The sequence below is a fragment of the Dreissena polymorpha genome, chromosome 1 (genome assembly GCF_020536995.1).
Source record: "Dreissena polymorpha isolate Duluth1 chromosome 1, UMN_Dpol_1.0, whole genome shotgun sequence".
Taxonomy (NCBI): domain Eukaryota; kingdom Metazoa; phylum Mollusca; class Bivalvia; order Myida; family Dreissenidae; genus Dreissena; species Dreissena polymorpha.
The window spans coordinates 210,117,374-210,124,055 of NC_068355.1; the positions used below are offsets into that span (position 1 = coordinate 210,117,374).

Genomic DNA, 6,682 nt, shown 5'->3' on the forward strand with positions numbered 1-6,682 from the left:
ATGTGGTACGCATCAATTTGGTTTCTGAGCATTCTTACTGTTAGAAAGGCCACATTATATTACAATATTACATCAATGAACATACTGTTTACCAAACAAAATCTGCAAAATTCAGGAAATCATACGTCTTCACATTTCCTTTCGTCACAAAAATGGTGGGTACATAACGTGACCTTGTTTTGCTTTCGAAAAAAGAAACAATTGTAAGTTATTCATTGATACACGTCAACTAAAACATGAATCGACTGAACAATGATAGGCATTTTGTATTCACTATAAATCTTTACATAAATAAAAGTATTTTGCAAAAAACTTTTAACCTATCCGTTACTCACTAAAATATGCTATACACCAATCGACTGTACTAAAATAGAAAGAAGAAATAATACAAACCCGTAAAGACTTACTCACTTAGTTATCAATGTTTTCAGGACATCTTGGTGATCTGCAAATCCCATGTATATGTGGATATAGGGTATCATAGTCATTCAATAAGTCGCAAAATGCTCGAATACAATTTCCAAAGCAAAATGTGACTTAAATTGATAACTAAAAATACCAGTCAAGCTGTCAAGTCTTAAGATCCAGGAAGTCCTGCATTCACATCGACTGTATCCTTCGAATTCAATCCATTGTTGACATTAGCGGAGATTTAGTTAATCAATAACTCATATATCCTAAATGACAGTTTCTAAATAGCCAAACAAGCCGATGTATGCTGTTAGAAAGTTTTGACACGAGTGTGAACATTCATGGGCGCCGACATTGTTGTATGACCTTGAGGGTTGTGTAGAAATACCGAAATCCCCGTAATTACCGAAATCCCCCGAAACCCCCAGAAATCTTCCGAAATCCCCCTCAATATTGATTATTTATCAAAATACTGCGGATATTAATATAGAATATTGCAAAATACAATAAAATCACTTATGAAACATTGTTTTATCCAAGTTTGATAGTGAAAAACTAAAATATATAATTTCGGTAATTACGGGGATTTCGGTATTTCTCGAACCGAGCATTATCTCAATCGGACTGGCTCGGTCTTTTACATAGATTGCCATTGTGGAGATTTTTTTCATGGTATCATAACTGAAACAGCATCGTCAAAAACGGCGTTTGTTTGAACAGATAAAATGTGTAGCCTGCAAATCGTCAATTAAAAAATGTCTCCCACGTTTACCCTGTTATATCCGATAAATTATATGGAAGTATAATGCTACGCATTATGGTGTTTATTACAGACATACAGGTCATGTAATCAACATTTGCTTTTTTGTTTGTTAACATAGACTACAAAAACATAAAAAGGCTTTATCTAACGCTATGTTATTTACAAGTTGGACATGATCAAAGGTGTATTTATTCTTTGTGTTATTTATTTTGTTCTCTATTCGAGTACTAAATTAAAATTGGGATTGCACTTTACTCACTTGACGCTTTGATGTTGATATGTTGAAAGGTTCAAATTTATAGTGAAATTTATCAGATGAAACAATACAATAAATCATACATGTTCAATGTAACTTTTTCTTTGTTATCATTACAATGACCAATTCAGTCTTTGAATGTTGATCTTTTAAGGAAATGCAGTTTTCATGTTTAGGTTGGAGACAATTTAAAAATTGACGTATTTTATAACATAATATGTAAGATGGAGGCTTAGTTCTTTGTTTTACATGTTTGCTGATATACCATTGAATTAATCGCGATTATACTCTCTGCGCAATACATGTATAAATCTTACTATATAGTATTGACATCAGCAAATTAAAATGAAAAGATAGGGTCTAAACATGTTTTCTTTAAAGGATTGTTTGTTAATATTATATGTCCCAGCCTGGACCACTTGCACATCATTTACAATTGGTGCTCGATAGGGTTCAAACTGATGCGTTAACGTTAGTATGCGAATCCAGTTTTAACTTTATTTTTGTTTTTGCAGTAAACGTGGACACGTAGCGTGTGCATCGCGATATGAGCGACAGGTAACAGAATGCAGCGGTTTCGTAAGGGTGTAGACCGTTGTAAATGTTATTATGAAACATATTGAAAAAGTGATTTCAATATGCAGGGAACCTTCTAGATTGAGCAATATTAATGAAATATAATAAAGTCTTGAAAATTACATGTATGTGATTACAAAACAATAAATATGTGTGTTGTAATGCGATCTTTCTTTAATGTGCATCTACCAGCTGATGTTTTTCGATTGCGGAAATACATCATGTATACATAATTCTAAATAAATTACTAAATGTGCGATAGGACCAGACTTAAAACAACAAGATATTGAAGATTTTTAAATCATAAAAGGAAAAACGAACAGAAGTTACTTCTTACAATATTAAAAAGGAATCAACACAAATACAATTTTTTGTTTAGTGTTATAATTTATGTTAAACCAAAACGTATTTCAATCAATAGGGAGACTGAACTCCTCTTACTATTAATTTGAGAAAGAACCCAGACTTTGAAAAGCGTGATGGTTCAAACATAAGCTTGATAGATCTTTGAGCTTTATGTCTGATCATAAAAAACAAAACCGAATAAACACAATTATGTCAATGTTATTTTGTGATTTGAAATCTTGAATTACCACACATGATACTAAGACAATTTAAGTATTATAATATTTGATAATTTCTTGTTGAGGACGTATAGCCAAATACGACCAAAAACCAAACAACGCTTATACATTAATACGAAAACTGTTCAATCTTGCCAAACGAGAATGTGATTCATTGCCGAAACATATTACCGTGAGAATTGTACATTTCTAACTGTTTTGATGAGTAATGACAAACAAACAAAGTGTTCATGCTTTTGTTAACATGTAGAATGTCATACGTTGTTTGAGATTTCTGTTCAAGCGTGCGCATGCGTAGAAATTAAATATGTTTAATGCAAACGATGGGTTTAAGATTTCGTTGTTACAAATAGAACCAATAACATACATTTGCTGCTCATAATTGTCTGTTAAATTCAAGTAAATGTTATTTTTGAATCCGCATTAATATTCAGTATATCTATCAATTGAAATTTAAAGTGATATCGTCGCATCTCTACGGATCGATTTTTTGTATGTAAGTTATAAATGGTTACAGATGTAAAAAACCAAAAACAATTGATTACGATGATCGAATAATATATAATTTTATTTACAATTAAGTGATAAGAAAATTGCATTATTTCATAAGAAATTTTCGGCTTCCGCTATTGTTGAATGTACGCACTGGTTGACGATATTCATATAACCACGCAGGGTGCAGAATCAACGGGGTTTACACACGGGCTGGACTCAATGTAAATACAACGTTAAGAACTTTATTTTTGAAGTTTGTCAAGTTATTAAAACATCTTAAGTGCATAATAAATAAATAAGTTTTTCTTGCAGTTTATGCCGGTATCTTAAGGTATAACAATAATTCATTGGATAGATAAATCAAAGTACTGACAGTACTGGTGTGACGATGCTTTTGAAGAGGATGGATATAAAAGCATCAATGTAAGTTTATCTACATCACCACAATTGTGTATGTGGGACGAACAAAAATTTGGGTACAACAATTTTTGGTACGAAACAATTATGCGAAAAGAAATTTGGTAGGAAAAAACATTTGGGTACAAAAAAATTTGTACGAAACAAAATTTGAGTAAAAAAACAATTTGGGTACGAACAAAAAATTGGGTACGAAAAAAAAATGGGTACGCAAAATTTTGGGAACGAAAAAAAATAGGGGTACTGGGAAGTAGTACTTGTGGGGAATTTGACCCACAATCGCACATTTTCGACCCTTTCCGTCAAACATCGGATAAGTACCTCGAAAAGTACAACACAATTCGGAAGCGTTAATGCGTTCCTACTTACGCGCGTCAAAATGTAAGCGAAATATGTAAACAAAGCGGTAGCCTGTCAGGAATGTTTGAATTAACGAAGAAAATCGTGTATTGATGTAAGTTTTTTGAAGAAATGCGCAGAATTAAATAAGCAATGGCGTTTTTTTTCTCAGCCACATAATTGTTAATGGTTTGATATCACAAAATGAAAGTGAAAGTAGAACTGTCGAAATGACAACCTGCCATGGTATTGTTTTTGCTGGCACGAGAGGGCGATTACACTCAATGTGTTAACATTTTTACTATAGGCTTTGTCAATGACCTTTATAGTATGGTTGGCTTTGTTATTATTTATTGCTATCATGTATCTGCATGATTGTTTATATGTTTACAATACACAAAGCATAAATAATGATATAAATATACTGATTTAGATTATAATAATCTGAGAACTATAGCCAGGTCAATTAAGGACTTAAAATACATTTTTTTGTCCTGATTTCATGAAGACTTGACCATACATGTCCTAGACTTCAAAATCAAGGCCCTGGTCTGACACATTAGTAATTAACATTAACGTTAAACTGTTACCAGGCTTCTGAAATTAGTTTGTTATTGAGCTATAGAAGGAAATCTAAATCAGGCACTGATTTTCCTTGTTTTAAAACAGTCATAGATCAGTTGTGGCCTCTCGATAATGACCCATTTTTGCTAACTTACTGCACAACCTCAAAACTTTCCACACTTCTATAATAGCAAATCTGGATTTAGGTGATCTTCAATTGTACATTTAAACTTAAGCTCTGTTACACGAGTGCTGGTAAAGTCAAGTCACATATTTAAATCTAGGCCATGTCAAAACCAAAGTGTCAAAGACAAGTGAAAGATGCGTTCACTAATTATTGTTCAATTGTTTACTACTGCTGTGAGTTTTTATATAATATAACTGATGACCATCATGTGAGAGTGAGAGAAAATTCACATTATCTTAGTATATCAGGTTTAGAAGCCTTTTAGAAAACAGAGTTGGCTAGTTTTCAATGTCGCTTCTATGGATCAAACCTGCAGCGCAACCTCCTGCAATCAAAGTCGACACTCTACCACTAGGCTTTTAGGAAGATTCTGAAATGTTTCGATCCCTCGAGAGCTGCCAAACGAAAAATTAAGTCAAATATTGCCGACTCGGTTTTATTGAGTCGGTTCATGAGAGATAATGGAGCTCGATTGGTCATTGTCGACTCGGGTACTACTTACATGTACCCCGGGTACTATTAAGTATACTTACATGTACATGTAAACTATTTGTTATTGTCAGAACCGCTTTTAAGCAAACAGCTTTCAAGCGACCACAGGCTGATTTGGATCCAAACTGGCCACAATCGCCTTAATATCTCTTTTACTGTGACACAGTTCATTTAACTTTAAAATGATATAAAGTACTAAAATAGAAAGAAGAAAAAGTACAAACCAGGAGAGAGTTTGTAATCAATGTTGAATTTCAGGACAGCTTGTGGATATTCAAATCCCCTATGATATGTTGATATTGGGTATCATAGTCATTCAATGAGTCGCAAAATTCTCGAATACAATTTATTAAGCAAAATGAGACTTAAATTGATAACTAAAAATACCAGTATGCCAGTTGTGTCAAGCTGTCGAAATCCAGAAAGTCCTTCATTCACATCGAATATATCCTTCGAATTCCATCCATTGTTGTCATAAGCGGAGATTTAGTAAATAAATAACTCAAATATCCTAAATGACAGTTTCTAAATAGCCAAACAAGCCGATTATTGCTGTAAGAAAGTTTTGACACGAGTGTCAACATTCTCTCATGGGCGCGGCCATTTTTGTATGTTGATGCACGAACGGCAACTCTGCTAGGAGAATATTATCAATGATCATCAGCGAGGTATGCCGATTAGAAAAATCGAGCTATCTCAATCGGACTGGCTCGGTCTTTTACATAGGTCGCCATTGTGAAGATTTTTTTCATGGTATGATAACTTAGACGAGTTTCTTCGCCGAAGCAGCATCGTCAAAAATAGGTGACAAAATTAAACGTTACGTGCAGTACACAATGCATTTTTGAACAAGAACACACGCTTATTAAATATAGTAATTCTGATGTATTTCGCATTGTTATAATCAGCATACAAATCTGTCTTATTTGCACTAGTTGAATATTTGTTTTAAAAAGTTATTTGAAATAAGCACCGCTTACCGGTGTGTTTACATCCTTTGACGTTAATTTGGGAACCCCACAAAATCACGTGACCCCGCACCTTGATATACGTTTCTGCAGGATTTGCGTGTCTGGGAAAAATTGAATTTTACATTAAGTAAATGTTACACTTAGCTTTAATTTTTAGATCGCTGCTTTTGTCGACAACGGCGAAAAATATATAAGTAATGCTACTGACGTTGGATTTATACCATCAGATAAGCATGTCTAAGTATAAGGCTAATACATTTTCATATTAAAAGAACATATTTTAAAATGGGTGAATATTTTCTTTTATTTCCCGGTTGACATCAAATATGTCTACTAACAAATATACAGTATTTGCAAACATTTAAAATTACGTGCATATCTAGAAAACTCTGAAAACATTTCTTTTTCTTCAATGGGATCAAATCCGGGACATTTGGTTGACAACGTTTTGTTTAAGGCGGTTGAGTTTGACAGACATTTAAGTTATTAATTCACGTTGTTTCTTAAATATATTTAAATATTTAGCTCTGTCGTGTCACTTATTATGCTTTTTCAAATATAATATGATACAATATTTTTCCATCGTTGAGTTATCGACTTTGTGCAAATTCATTACATGTAAAGGAT

At 33.1% G+C, this 6,682-nt stretch overlaps 1 protein-coding gene across 3 annotated transcripts in view; it reads left to right on the top strand.

Annotated features, from left to right (window-relative positions):
• The window catches only part of LOC127864849 (MORN repeat-containing protein 2-like), a 94,764-nt gene that overhangs the window by 50,529 nt on the left and 37,553 nt on the right, over positions 1 to 6,682 (top strand). The window lies entirely within an intron of this gene.